Source organism: Betta splendens, chromosome 7, assembly GCF_900634795.4.
Source record: "Betta splendens chromosome 7, fBetSpl5.4, whole genome shotgun sequence".
NCBI lineage: Eukaryota > Metazoa > Chordata > Actinopteri > Anabantiformes > Osphronemidae > Betta > Betta splendens.
The window spans coordinates 4,991,462-5,003,844 of record NC_040887.2 but is presented as its reverse complement, the minus strand read 5'-3'; the positions used below and the strand labels follow the sequence as shown (position 1 = coordinate 5,003,844).

Sequence of the window (12,383 nt, the reverse complement as noted above, 5' to 3'; positions counted from 1 at the left end):
GGGGTTGGAGAGGCACAAAGGAACCCTCCAGCAGCTCTGTGGGACCGGGCCTCGCTGGCTGGACCCGGTGCTGCCCCACTTACATGTACCTGAGCTGCTCCACCCGCTGTGTTTGTAGTCTCTGGTCTCCTCCAGTTGCAGGAGCATCGTCAGGGTTTCTACTGTACAGTGCGATGAGTGACGGCCTTCAGTGTGTGAGCACTCGGGTAAAAGGTACGTGTGTATAGAAATATTATTAGTGTGCACTGTTCTGTGCACTTTCCTGATTTCTAGTGAATTAAAAGCAAATTGAAATAGAAATATTCAAGTCAGGTATTAACAACTTGAGTAAATGTAGTTTGATCTGAACATTTGATCTGAAACCCTCATATCTTGCAAAACTGAAACGAGTGTCTCTGAAAAATGTTCCAGTGACAGATAAGAAGACATTTCAGCACAGATCAGTAAACTGCTGCTTATCTGATATGCACCGAAACCTCAAAAGCTCCACAAGTGAGACTGGCGTTAATGAGCAGCGTTTGCAGCTGTTGTCAAGTAAAATGCTCTGCGGCAGAAAGTTCAGGGACGACAAATATGAACTAATGAAGGTTGATTTTCTGGATTCCACACGTGTTTAGAAGGAACTGGGAACAGACTAACGGGAAAACGGCACCGTGATCACAAAGCAACAGACAAATGAGAGTTGAACAGGATGTGCACGTACGTGCACGCGCGTGTGGGATCACACGCCGGATGACACAGACACAGACGAGCCTGGGTTCAAATCAGCGCATCTCAGTCCCAGACTCGGATCACACACCGTCATTCTCGACATGTTTCCCCTCAGCAGCGTTACATAACAGCCGTGCCTGTGATTACACTGTAATGAGCAGAAGCCTCGACGTCTTCAATTAAATGAGCTTATGAAGGTTGAGCCTAGTGGAGCGGAACGCTTTCACAAAAAACAAGCCTCACGCAGCCTCTATTTCACCTCTGTAGCCTTGGCTCCCGGCTGCTGCTGCTGCTGCTGCTGCTGCTGCTGCTGCTGGAGGAGACGGAGAGGATGTGCTGAAAGGCCACAGGGCGTGTGCTTTATGCTAATGCCGGGCTCCGCATTGTTATGCCTACCACCGCCCGGCTGCACAGGAACTGTACTAATCCACGCCGAGGACGGAGGGAGCAGGGAGGAGGAGGAGGAGGAGGTAAGGAGGGTTACTGGTCAGGATCCACACAGCGAGGGAGGGGAGCGCAGGAGGAGGGGGGGAGGCGGCAGAGAAGAAGGGTGATGTCACCTCTAACAGGCAGCCAATGAGAGTCAGGGAGGGAGAGAGAGAGAGCGCTCGGCCGTTTTTTCTCTATCACTGCAGCATCAGCGGCGAGAGAAGAGGGCACAATCAATTTCACAGAGGGAGAAAAGGCACGAGCAGATAAGGAAGCAAGCGGGCAAAAGGAGGCGAGGAGCTGCCAGAGGGGACGCGGCACCAGCGCGGAGGTAGGAGGGTTTCTCTGTGATCAGACAAACAGGTTTTCAGGCGGCGCGAGGGGAGCAGGTGGGAGCGGGCGAGGGGATTAATTAGCCCGTTAAGTGGAGGTGGCTCGTTGTGGAATTGCACCTTGGCTTCGTCGGCCGCCGGCAGGAAAAGATGCTTCCAGTCACTTTAATGGCGTCTTATTGAAATGGAAGTCAGGTAGCAGCCGTCACGTCTGAGGAGCGGCTCAGAATAAAAAAACAGCTCATTCAACACAATTTATTGAAAGAGAAAACAATGATTGGGCAAATGTCACAATTGGTAGAATTAACAAAAGTTGCTGTTGAACTAAAATGCTTGAATGAAAATCAACCTGTTGGAGAAGAATAGTGTGTAGATTTTTTATTGTGAAGATGCAACAGGGTGTGTGTGTGTCTATGTAACACACCTACAATATACACGTATGGACTATACTCCCAGTATCACCATTTATCACCATTACATTTTTATTCCTATACCGTCTAACTGTGTGTACCGGAGCTGTAAATTGTTGCATTGTTGTGTATTTGTTGCAGAAAACGCACCGCTGATCCTCTCCATCATCGTTCCGTTCAGCAAATCACGAAGCCGATCGCTTCGCTCTGCTGTTTTGCATGTTTCTGTGAACTCCTCTCCGTCTGCTTTGCTACTTTCATTTGAATACTGGTTTCCTCCCCACGCTCCCCTCCCCCCCGCCAACAGCCCCGTGGCTCCGTGTGCAGTACGGCCCGTGATTGCAATTTGCTGCCGTGATTTCCGTTGATGTGCGGGAGTGGAGCTCGTTTGTGCGGCAACAGTTTTCTAGTCCGCCGGCCTCCGGTCCCGCAGCGACGGAGCTGGTCTAGGAGGGGGGGGGGGCAGCAGGAGGCAGACGGGGCTCCTTCTATGGGAGAAGGGTGGGGCAGCCGGGGTGGGGGGGTGGAGCGGGGGCTCACCTGGCTCAGTGCCACGCAGCCGTCTCCGGCCTCTCGCACATCTGCTGCAGCAGAGACCACGCAGGGAGCTGCAGCTGCTAATGGCTGCCTGTTGGGCTGCAGGTGAGACGTGCACGGCCCTGCAGCTCGTCCCAGGTGAACCCAGTCTGGGGACGATGATCGTGTACGACATCCACAGACAGACTCACACGATGGATCATGGAGCGTTTTGCAGTCAGGCTGTGGCAGCGACGCTCCAGAGACGTGGGTGTGAGCGGCCACGGTCCGATCTGCTGCGGCTGCTGTCAGAGTGGACGTGGAGGCTGTCATCACCCTACAGCGGGATGCAGAATGAACTCTTTTGTCTGACTGTGCAGGTAATTGACCTGCTCTATCAACATGAGGGATGGAAGCGGAGGTGGACAGAGGGACGAAGGCGATGTGAGGAAGGTGGGCGTCGTTTGGGAAGCGAACTCGCGTCAAAGCACGATTCCTGCTCATGGGTAATGAGGCCGCGCAGAGAGAAGAGGGGATCAAGTAGGATGTAGAAAAGGGCAAGGTCAGGAGGGAGGATGGGCCATGGAAATGAAAGGAGAGGAGATTAAAAAGAGGAGGAAGAAAGGCTCCGCCGTGTTTGACTCCTTTTGTTACACTCGTTTTCACGGGTAGATTATGTCAGAGACTGGCCCGCTTCCAAACGCCTTTAGTCCAGTGGTTGAGGCGCTGGTGCTGTGTAGGGGGCGAGGAGCGATGGGCTCCCAGCGCCCGACAGCCAGGGGCGGCTCACCTGTTAGACACCCGTTACACGCACACGCGCACACACACACGCACACACACGCACACACACGCACGCACGCACACACTCACGCACACACACGCGCACACATACGCACGCACGCACACACACACGCCCAGACTTGATTTATGCAAGTCACACACGCGTCTGCGTCACGACGCACGCAGTCGGCCCTGTTGCATTGCGCCACATTACACATTCACCAGCGGTGCCTCGCTGGCCTGATTACTTAAGCATCTGCCGCTGATCAAAGCCGGCGCACGGCATCTTCTGGGGATTTAGCCATTAAGGCAGCGACAGGGTAGTGCAGGGGTTAAGAGAGAGAGCGAGCGAGCGAGAGAGAAAGAGAGAGAGAGAGAGAGATCTCCCAGACACAAGTGTCAACAATGACAGTGTTTCATCTCTGTCTTCCTGTTTATTCTCCCTCGAGAACAGTTGTAAAGTTACAAACTAAGAAGCACAGATTCAAAGAGTGTGCGTGTGTGTGTGTGTGTGTGTGTGTGTGTGTGTGTGTGTGTGTGTGTGTGTGCGTGCGTGCGTGCGTGTGTGCGTGCATGCGTGTGTGTGTGTGTGCCTGTGTGTGCGCGTGCGTGCGTGTGTGTGCGTGTGTGTGTGTGTGTGTGTGTGTGTGTGTGTGTGTGTGTGCCTGTGTGTGCGTGCGTGCGTGCGTGTGTGCGTGTGTGTGTGTGTGTGTGTGTACCTTTAGGATGCTGTGGAGATGGAGACTCTCTCTCCCCTGCTCCACCCTCCTGCCTGCAGTGTGTTGCCTGTTTGATTTGGCCTGTGCAGATGGGAGTCGGCCCACTGGGTGTCAAGTGGGGAATCGTGCAGCCGCTGTCGGGGTTCGCTGGATGAATACGTTGTGGTGATTTAGGGAGCTGAGGGTCAGATGGATTGACAGCAATGGGTAAATGGTTATAAAGAAAATGAGCAGGAGGGAAGGAGGCCAGCTGAATGGGGGGGGGGGGGGGGGGGGGGGGGGCAGGGAGGGAAGCCAGAAGATGGAAAAGATTGATTTAAAAGGCTCTGGTGGAAATGAAACAAAGAGGGCGAGCGTTGTCACGGCGATCCCTCTGAACCACCTGCTTCCAGGCCTTTACAGTCCACAGCAAACAATTTCCACCGGGCGCATCGGTGTCGTTCCCCCGTGTTTCCACCGAGCAGACCTTCACTTTTACTTGTCGTATCAGTATTCATGCAATAACGGCGAGAGAAGCCCACATCTGGCTCTTAATCAGAATAATGACCGAGGTTTGTATTAGTCTCCAGAAGAGGCTCTCAGACAAAGACGCATAAATCCAAAGCTCTTATATAATTGAGCCTGTGATGGAGACGAGGGCACAAACGCGGGCATTGTGCGCGGGGATGAGTTTCATTTGGCGAAGTGAACGACCCTATTACAGCGTTCAGACGCGACGGTGTGAGGCGAGAAACCGTGGAATCGTCCCGGGAAACAAACGTGATCGCGAAAATACACAGGAGCGCAGCAAAAGCGTGAATGCGAATATGAATTAGGGGAAGAATTCAACTCTGTGTCTGGTTTTCTGTCTCTGACAAAGTTGTGCCTTTGTCTCGGCCGCACCGTGAATCCCCCCCCCCCCCCCTCCTCCACCCGCCCAGTCCGCTCCATCAAAACGCTGCATTGTCCACATCAGCAGCTATAATTAGGCTGAATGAACCCTGTGTCCAGCTGCGCGCATCTGCCTGTCTGCGAGGGCTCTGTCGCTCGAGATGTTCCTCAGCGCGTGCGCGCGGCGTGAATGAATGGAAGGCTGCGCGTCACATCTGCACCGGCGCCGCTTTCCGCTGGCGAGAGCGTCGACCGGAGAATTGTGTGGAAACGTCGGCAGTAGTTTTAATTTGCCCCGCGTTCGTTCACTGCTACTTTAAAGGCCTCCGCGGCTTTAACACCAGCTGAGCTGATTTGCTGTTCGATGAAAAGATTTATTTTATTTAGGATTTTGTAAATGCAATGAAACTTTAATGGGCAGAAGCAGCGACTCAAAGTGAAACATTCAGCTGGTGTTTTCTCAACAACAGGCGTCTGTATCTTTGTACGGTTTTTATTCTCTATATTCCCACCATCAGCGTTTGATATGATCTAATTTATTTATAGCAGCACTGATCGTCTCTGGCAGCTCTGACCTGTTGCACTTTGGGGAATTGTGTGTTATTGTAACAGCCCGGCTTTGATCACAGTGCACAGGGCTGTTTAATTTCGGGACACGACAGCGTTGGTTTACTAATTCATCGATTTGTTGCTGAGAGGCCAGATGCATTTTTAATGAAATCTGAGGCCGGCCTCGATGCGTCCTGTGCTTCAGCACTGCTTTGCTTTACGTTACATCACGCGGCTCTGCATCCTCTCGCGGGCCCCGGGCCTCCAGCGCTCCTCGTTCCTCTGGTCAGTTCTCGATCCACCTGCAGACTCATTTATTCGCTGTGTTTACACTTGCCTGTTGATTTTGCTTCGTTTTGCCCGTTCATATCTGCAGTTCATTTGAGATGAGCATGAGTAGAACAGATGGGGTATGAAACATGAGCTTGGCTCCGGAGCAGGCTCCGCGGGTTCAGCAGGTGATGAGGTAAACACGCTGTCTCCATGCGTCTGCTCTTGGTGTTTCGGCGATGTTGTGACTGTATTTCCTCACAGGCGCTTTATCTGCCGTGTCAGCCATGGTATATTCATTAGGGTTGGATTACAGGGAGTGGGAGGGGATCAGGTTGTGAGTGGGTTGTAATCCCCATACACTGGGCTAATTTAATCTCACCTACTGTGCCATCCTATTACACACCAGAAGCATCACACGCGTGAGGGGGAGATGACGAGGAGCATGCGGGGTCAAGGCGGGGGTGAACGTCGGACAATGGACGCGGAGGCAAAGAGGGAGGGGTCGATGGAGGAGCTGCTGAGGAGGAAAACTGATTATGAGCAGCGGGAGAGAGATTCAAGTGCAGAGATCAAAACAGGAAATGTCAAGGAAGAAAGAAATGTCAGAGAAAGACGAGGTTTAGAGGAGGACGGAGCCGTTTATAAAGAGCACTAGAGTGATTGAGTGTATATGGATTATTTGAATTGTAGGTTTATCATCAGCATTAACCCCTTGATTTGTTGCTCTTCGCTTAGTTTGGCATATTAGTCCACACGGTGAGTCCTCCACGCCTTTTCACCATCACTGCGGTGAGAAATAAACACACTCATTTTCTTTGGCAGCTCGTCCGGCGCTGCCTTCTGCTCGTGTTTGAGGAGGCTTCTCATCTTATTACGTGTGTTTGGCCAAGTTGCAGAACTAATAAAGCGACTGAACCGGGGCTTTATATAACCCACTCTGCTATTTTCCGTAGCATTCATGACCCAAATATCGCTCATCATCCATCCTTATCTGTTCTCGCTCTGTGTAAACGAGGCCGTCCTGCCCTGCTGGGCCGCCTACCTGACGAGGAGGCGGAGCCGGAGCCGGAGCCGTCGGCCCCTGTCTTTGAAGCAGGTCGGACCTGGACTTGTGTGAGTTTGGCCTCTGAATTGATCAGGGGGTAATTGAGCGTGGAGCGGCGGAGAGCCTTACACGGGGGCCCGGCTCCGATAATGAGCCTCTGTGTGTGGCTATAAAACAGTCTGCGTCCGTCGGCCTCCACGCTGCGCCGCACAGCGGGGACGATCTGGGGATCGGAGCTCCATTTGCAGGGTGCGCGTCTGCGTAATGATTTTTGCAAATCGTTTGTTGAGGTCTGTGCTGCAGCGGCAAGAGAAAACAGGAACAGTGGAGAGGGACAAAAGCCAAAGACGTGGAGATGAAGAGAGACAGAGGACCCGGACATCGTTAACGAGCTTAATGAGGAAATTATACACGTAAGCAGAGCAGGGCCTCCAGGGCCTCCATGCTTGGGTGGGGCAGGCAAGTAGGAGAGGACGTCTCTTATCAGTAACCTTTTATTAACATTGACTGTAGCGTTAAAGTGTGATCGCGCTCAGGGCGGCGGGCGGGAAGTGTGAGATTGCGGAGGTTACGACAGGAGGACGACGTGGGAAGGAAAACAGAGGGAGGCAGAGGAGGGTCGAGGACAGAGATCCTGCAGAGACTGAAATGTCAGCGTGAGCGCATGCTAAGCACCCACACGCTCCTTGATATTTACCTGGGCTGTGTGTGTGTGTGTGTGTGTGTGTGTGTGTGCGTGTGTGCGTGTGTGTGTCAGCGTGCCTGCAGGCAGAGCTAAGGGGTTTAATATGAGCTGTTATGAGGCTCAGCGTGAGGATGACTTCATCTGTCCTCCCATCCAGGGGTCCACACACATATTGTTTCATTTATGACTGTTTATTCAGCACTGTTTGGACTGTTGTGGAAAAAAAAATAAATTCTGAAAACTTAATGAACAGAAGAATCCAAAAAGTTGTCTTCGTTAATTTTATTTATGCATATGCGAATAAGAAAAATTATAATAAAGAAAATCAATAAAGAAAGATGCAGGAGGTGCTCACACAATGTATGCACCAAAAAGCTTGTCACTTCCTTTAGTTAAGTCTGCATATTTCTTAACTAAAAGAGGACGCCTGTCGATGTATCTGGGGGTTAATGTGTCACTCAAAGGCACTGTGTTTCTTATCTAAGACAGACACTGTCTGACAGGAAACTACTCCCTACTCAGATCACAATCAGCAAGTGTTTAAGCACTCTTGCATAAAAACACATTTGAACATATGCTCTCGCAAGATAAGTCGGAACCTATGAACTGATAAGTTAATAAGATGTTAAAAACACTTAGTAGTAGAGACATGAATATAAAAGTAATCAGTAACTGTAGATAATAAAACACATGGACCCCCGCGCTTCGGCCCCTCAGCTCGTCCTCAGGCTTCACTGGCACCAGACGAGCTGGTTTCTCCTTTCGTCCTGAATGAAGGAAAACCTGTGGGAGGAGTTTGAGCATGGTTTTATGGGAAGGCCTGGTCTGTTCGTTGGGCCGGTGCTGGCGGGCCGGATGCTGACATGCTGCGTCCTACATAGGAACCGGCGGCATCAGCACTTTCATCGCGTGCTATCCTGGGCTGAGGTGATTTAGGAACCTGCTAGAAATCTGCCGCCGCTCTCTTTTCTCCAGCAGTAGGTGCATCTGTGGTTATGGCGTATATTATTTTAATATTATACCCAGACGTATCAACAGCGATAACAGCCCGGGCGCTGTGTCTGTGCGTGTAGATGGGGATTGTCAGACCTCGTTGGCCTAACTCTCTATGAAAGGCTCATCAACTGGTTGTTTAGCCGCAGGGAAAGGTCAGTGCAGCTTCCTCTGCATTCCTGTGGCCTCTCCTCTGCCTGCTTCCCTGCTCTCTCTCTCTCTCTCTCTCTCTCTCTCTCTCTCTCTCTCTCTCTCTCTCCCTCCCTCCCTCTCTCTCTCCAGCTTCCCCTCCCTGGAATTGGGGCCGAACCCTTTCTGTCATCTCTCGTAACTGAAACAAAACGGGATGGAAAACGAGACGAGGGCGTGCGGTGGCCTCGTAGCCACAGCTGGGACTTCCGCGCACTAAATAATACCCCAGGAAGGAGAAAAGATGAGGCGGGAGGGAAGAAGCAACGAGGGACAAGAGCGGTGAAGATCAGCAGAAAAGCAGACAGCAGCAAAGAGCTGTAACAGCATCCTGACTTTTTTTTGCTTATTCACTGTCTGCTTCCTGGGATAGATAACATAGAGCCAGATATACTTGTCAGTCTCTTTAAATAACTGGTGGGATGTGACACACACACACACACGCACGCACGCACGCACACACACACACACACACACACACACACACACACACACGCACGCACACACACACACACACACACACACACACACACACACACACACACACACACACACACACACAGGAACGATGCTGGCGCAGACGGGTCGGAACAGGTTGTCTCGTTCCTCCCTTTCATATCGCGCCCGGGCTGAAAATCACGGCGCGCTCCAGAAAATGCCGTGCCCTTGATCTGCTCGCAGCGCGTGCGTGGAGGGACCGGAGCCGTGCAGGGATGTGGGCAGGGGGATTTCGCAGAGACAGGGGGCTGCGGCAGACACGGGGCTGCACGCCTCAGATAACACTGCAGCCTTTGATGGAGACAGCCCTCCTCTGCTGGAGAGCACACGCTGCTCCGCCTCAAATAGATCTCGGCTGCGGACTCCATTGGTAATAATTGGATTTGGTCATAGAGCTGGAATGGTTTGCTGATGATAATGATAACAGATGCGTCGGCCACTTAGGGTGAAGGGATTGCATGGATGGATGATGTGCCGTCCTGCGAACGGACAGACTCTTTCAGACTGCATAAAGGCTGATGGAAGAGGCTGATGGAATGCTACCTGTAAGGCTCCGGGTCTGATCTTGGCTGGATGGCTGAAAATAAGATGTGGTGTCAGACAGAAGGAAGCCGGTGTTCCATATGTTCCTTCGCACAGAATGACAGAAGATCGGAAAGGGAGGGGTGGGGTAAGAGAGTTCAGGGAGGGAAAGGAGGAGTTTCATACTAATATAAGTGAGAGGAGTGAGCGGCAATCAGCAGGGAGCAGAGAATAAAGGCTATAAGTGAAAAAAGACTCTGCAAAGACGACAGTCAGGATGAAGGAGCTCTTTCAAACATGGAGCGTATAGTCGCAAAAGGGGAACGGGGAGACAGGTGGAGAGATGGGGAGCGAGCAGGGAGCAAGAGATGGATCGGCAGAGAGAGCAGATGAAGGTGGAGTATGAAGTACAGAGAGACAAGAGGGGGTGGGGTGTGGTGGTGGGGGATGAACACGTAGGAGGGGAGGGGAGGGGAATATTTGCTGTGCGCGGCTGAGCTGGAGTCAGGAGGTTGTCATGGTGATTGCAGGGTGAGAACAGGAAGGGAGCCGGGGTATTGACACCTAGTGTACACACACACACACACACACACACACACACACACACACACACACACACACACACACAAAAAGATAGCAATTCTGACCTGTCACATGATCCTAAGTAAACACACTCGCGCTTTCCCCTCTCAGGTGGCGCGTGCCGACGAGCTGCGCCCAGAATGACCCATGCAAACGCCGGCGGCCACTACCTGCCGCCTCCGGCCGCGCCCCGGCCGCTTTGACTGGCAAATGCTCCCTGAACTGATTCGTCCTCCCGCGCGATTGAAAAGCCTCGGCGCGTCTGTGTGTGCGGCGTTGATGACACACAGAGATATGAGGAAACGCGCTGATGAGGAGACAAACAGAAGCGCCGCCGGGACACGCGCGCGCACTTATGTAATAACAACGTGAGTGCGCGTGTCGGCTTTTGAAATCCAATTCTTCCGCGATGAGAACGCAGGAAGACAACGCGCGTCTCCAGACGGCTCCTGCTGCAGTAAATATGACGGTCAGAACCGACGGCATCTGTGAACTACAGCAGAGACTGACGCAGACGCAGCTCGTTTGATTGGAGGAGGAGCGTTCAAACCAAAGAGACCCTGCAACTTGCAACGCTTAATGAGATACCGAAAAGAACCTGCTTAATCATTCGGCGCTGAAACTGGACCAGCTCCCAGTCTGCGGCGGTTCTGCTGTGACTTCCGAGCAGTTGGTTTGTTTTCAGTGACGGCGGCTTATGATAACTTTTATCACATCGCGTTTGCATCGTGAGCGCAGTTTTCGGTGTCTGCATCGGACACGTTCCCACAGTCGCCTTCCATGCAAATGCGTTAACCAAGCACTAAACTACGGCGCGCGTGACCTTGTCCTGACCGAAGTTCATTTCCCTGAAGTGGAAGAAAAGACAGGATGTGATCTAAACGTTAAAAACTTCCCACCAATGAATGTCTTTTCCTATTTTAGTACAACTTTTTCCTTTTGCCATCTCCAGGTATCCAACCTGTTGTCTGACCTGACAGAGGTCGAAGGTTGCGTCGATTGTTCAGGCGGCCCCGCTTCCTTGCGTGTCACTTGTGTTGCCATAGCAGCTGCGTCCTCCATCGCTGCACGGGCCACTTAGCACCCGACCCCAGGGACCCCTCGCTCCTCCTGCCGCTCTCTGTCTGCGGGATGATGGACTGCACAACCCCGCCTTAGACTCCAGTACCTGCAGCCTCCTCCTCCTCCTCACGCTCCAATTCACACCTGGCGCTCATCAAACAACCTCGTTTATTTCATCGACCTAAAAGGAAAGGTGACCAATATGGAAATCCCCACAACACATGAATGCTTGTGCATATGGCCTTTCCAAACACATACTAGCGCTGCTTGTGTTCTGGTAGCTAGTTTGTTCTCATCGACAGCCGTAAGCTGCTTCATGTGGTCTGCGGCTCACGGCGGCGGACGCGATCCTGACGCCAGCTTCTTCTTTCAACTGGCCTGCGTCCAGTTCGATCCCCGCAGGCTCAACGAGCGCACGCGCCCTCCGAGGAACAGGCGGCTGCACGAGCACGTTCGCTGGGGGAGAACAGCGAATGTGGTCACAGTGCGAGGGGGCGGGGGGGCGGGGGAGAAAGTGGCAGTGAAGGTCAAAGCGCACGTCAGAAGGGGATGAGAACACGGAGCGGAGCGGGAGCGAAGCAGCGAGGCTGACCGGGGGAGATAAAGAGGGAGGATGGAGCGAGAGGGGGAGGCGAGAAGGTCACTTCTAATAACTCTTCCACGTAATTTCATAATGTAATGATTGCGGCTCTTTATTTAGGCTAACACCATTAACTCCTCTGTGTGGACACTAAAGCATACCGCCATAAAAGCTCAGCCCTGGATGCTGCTGCCGCTGCACGCGCTGAAGGACTCCGTGGCCGCGTGACGTCTTTCTATACGCATCGCATCGTCGTATCTGCTGCGTGGCTCCCAGGGCGTGTCCGTCACTAACGCGTGTCGTGCCGCGGGCGCCGAATCCGACCGAAGCTGAAGCTGCCGCTAATGACGCGAACGCGCAACGGCGCGTGTGTGTGCGGTCGCGCATGTGTGCGTGCATGCGTTTTTCCCCTCCGTCGTCCCCGCTCCCTGCGAGTAACGGGCCGACAGGATCATAAACAAACGGCCTTATCAGCTGTTGACCGGAGTGAGCAGCGGCTAACTTGCTGGAAGCGCTGCGGGCGCGGGGGGGGGGGGCAGCGCTCCATCTGCGAGACCGGCTCCATTAGCTGACAGGAGAGATTAGCTGACCTGCTGATCTCCACCGATACGCGCAGCAACACACACATACAGGAACCT

The 12,383-nt window shown here is 52.8% G+C and overlaps 1 protein-coding gene across 2 annotated transcripts in view; it reads left to right on the top strand.

The window, feature by feature from the left end:
* The first annotated feature begins 1,313 nt into the window (after positions 1–1,313).
* The window catches only part of l1cama (L1 cell adhesion molecule, paralog a), a 29,655-nt gene continuing 18,585 nt past the window's right edge, over positions 1,314–12,383 (top strand). For both annotated transcript variants that reach the window (XM_029155581.3, XM_029155580.3), the window contains exon 1: positions 1,314–1,471. The gene's annotated coding sequence lies outside the window, so the exon portion shown is untranslated. The remainder of the gene's footprint in view (positions 1,472–12,383) is intronic.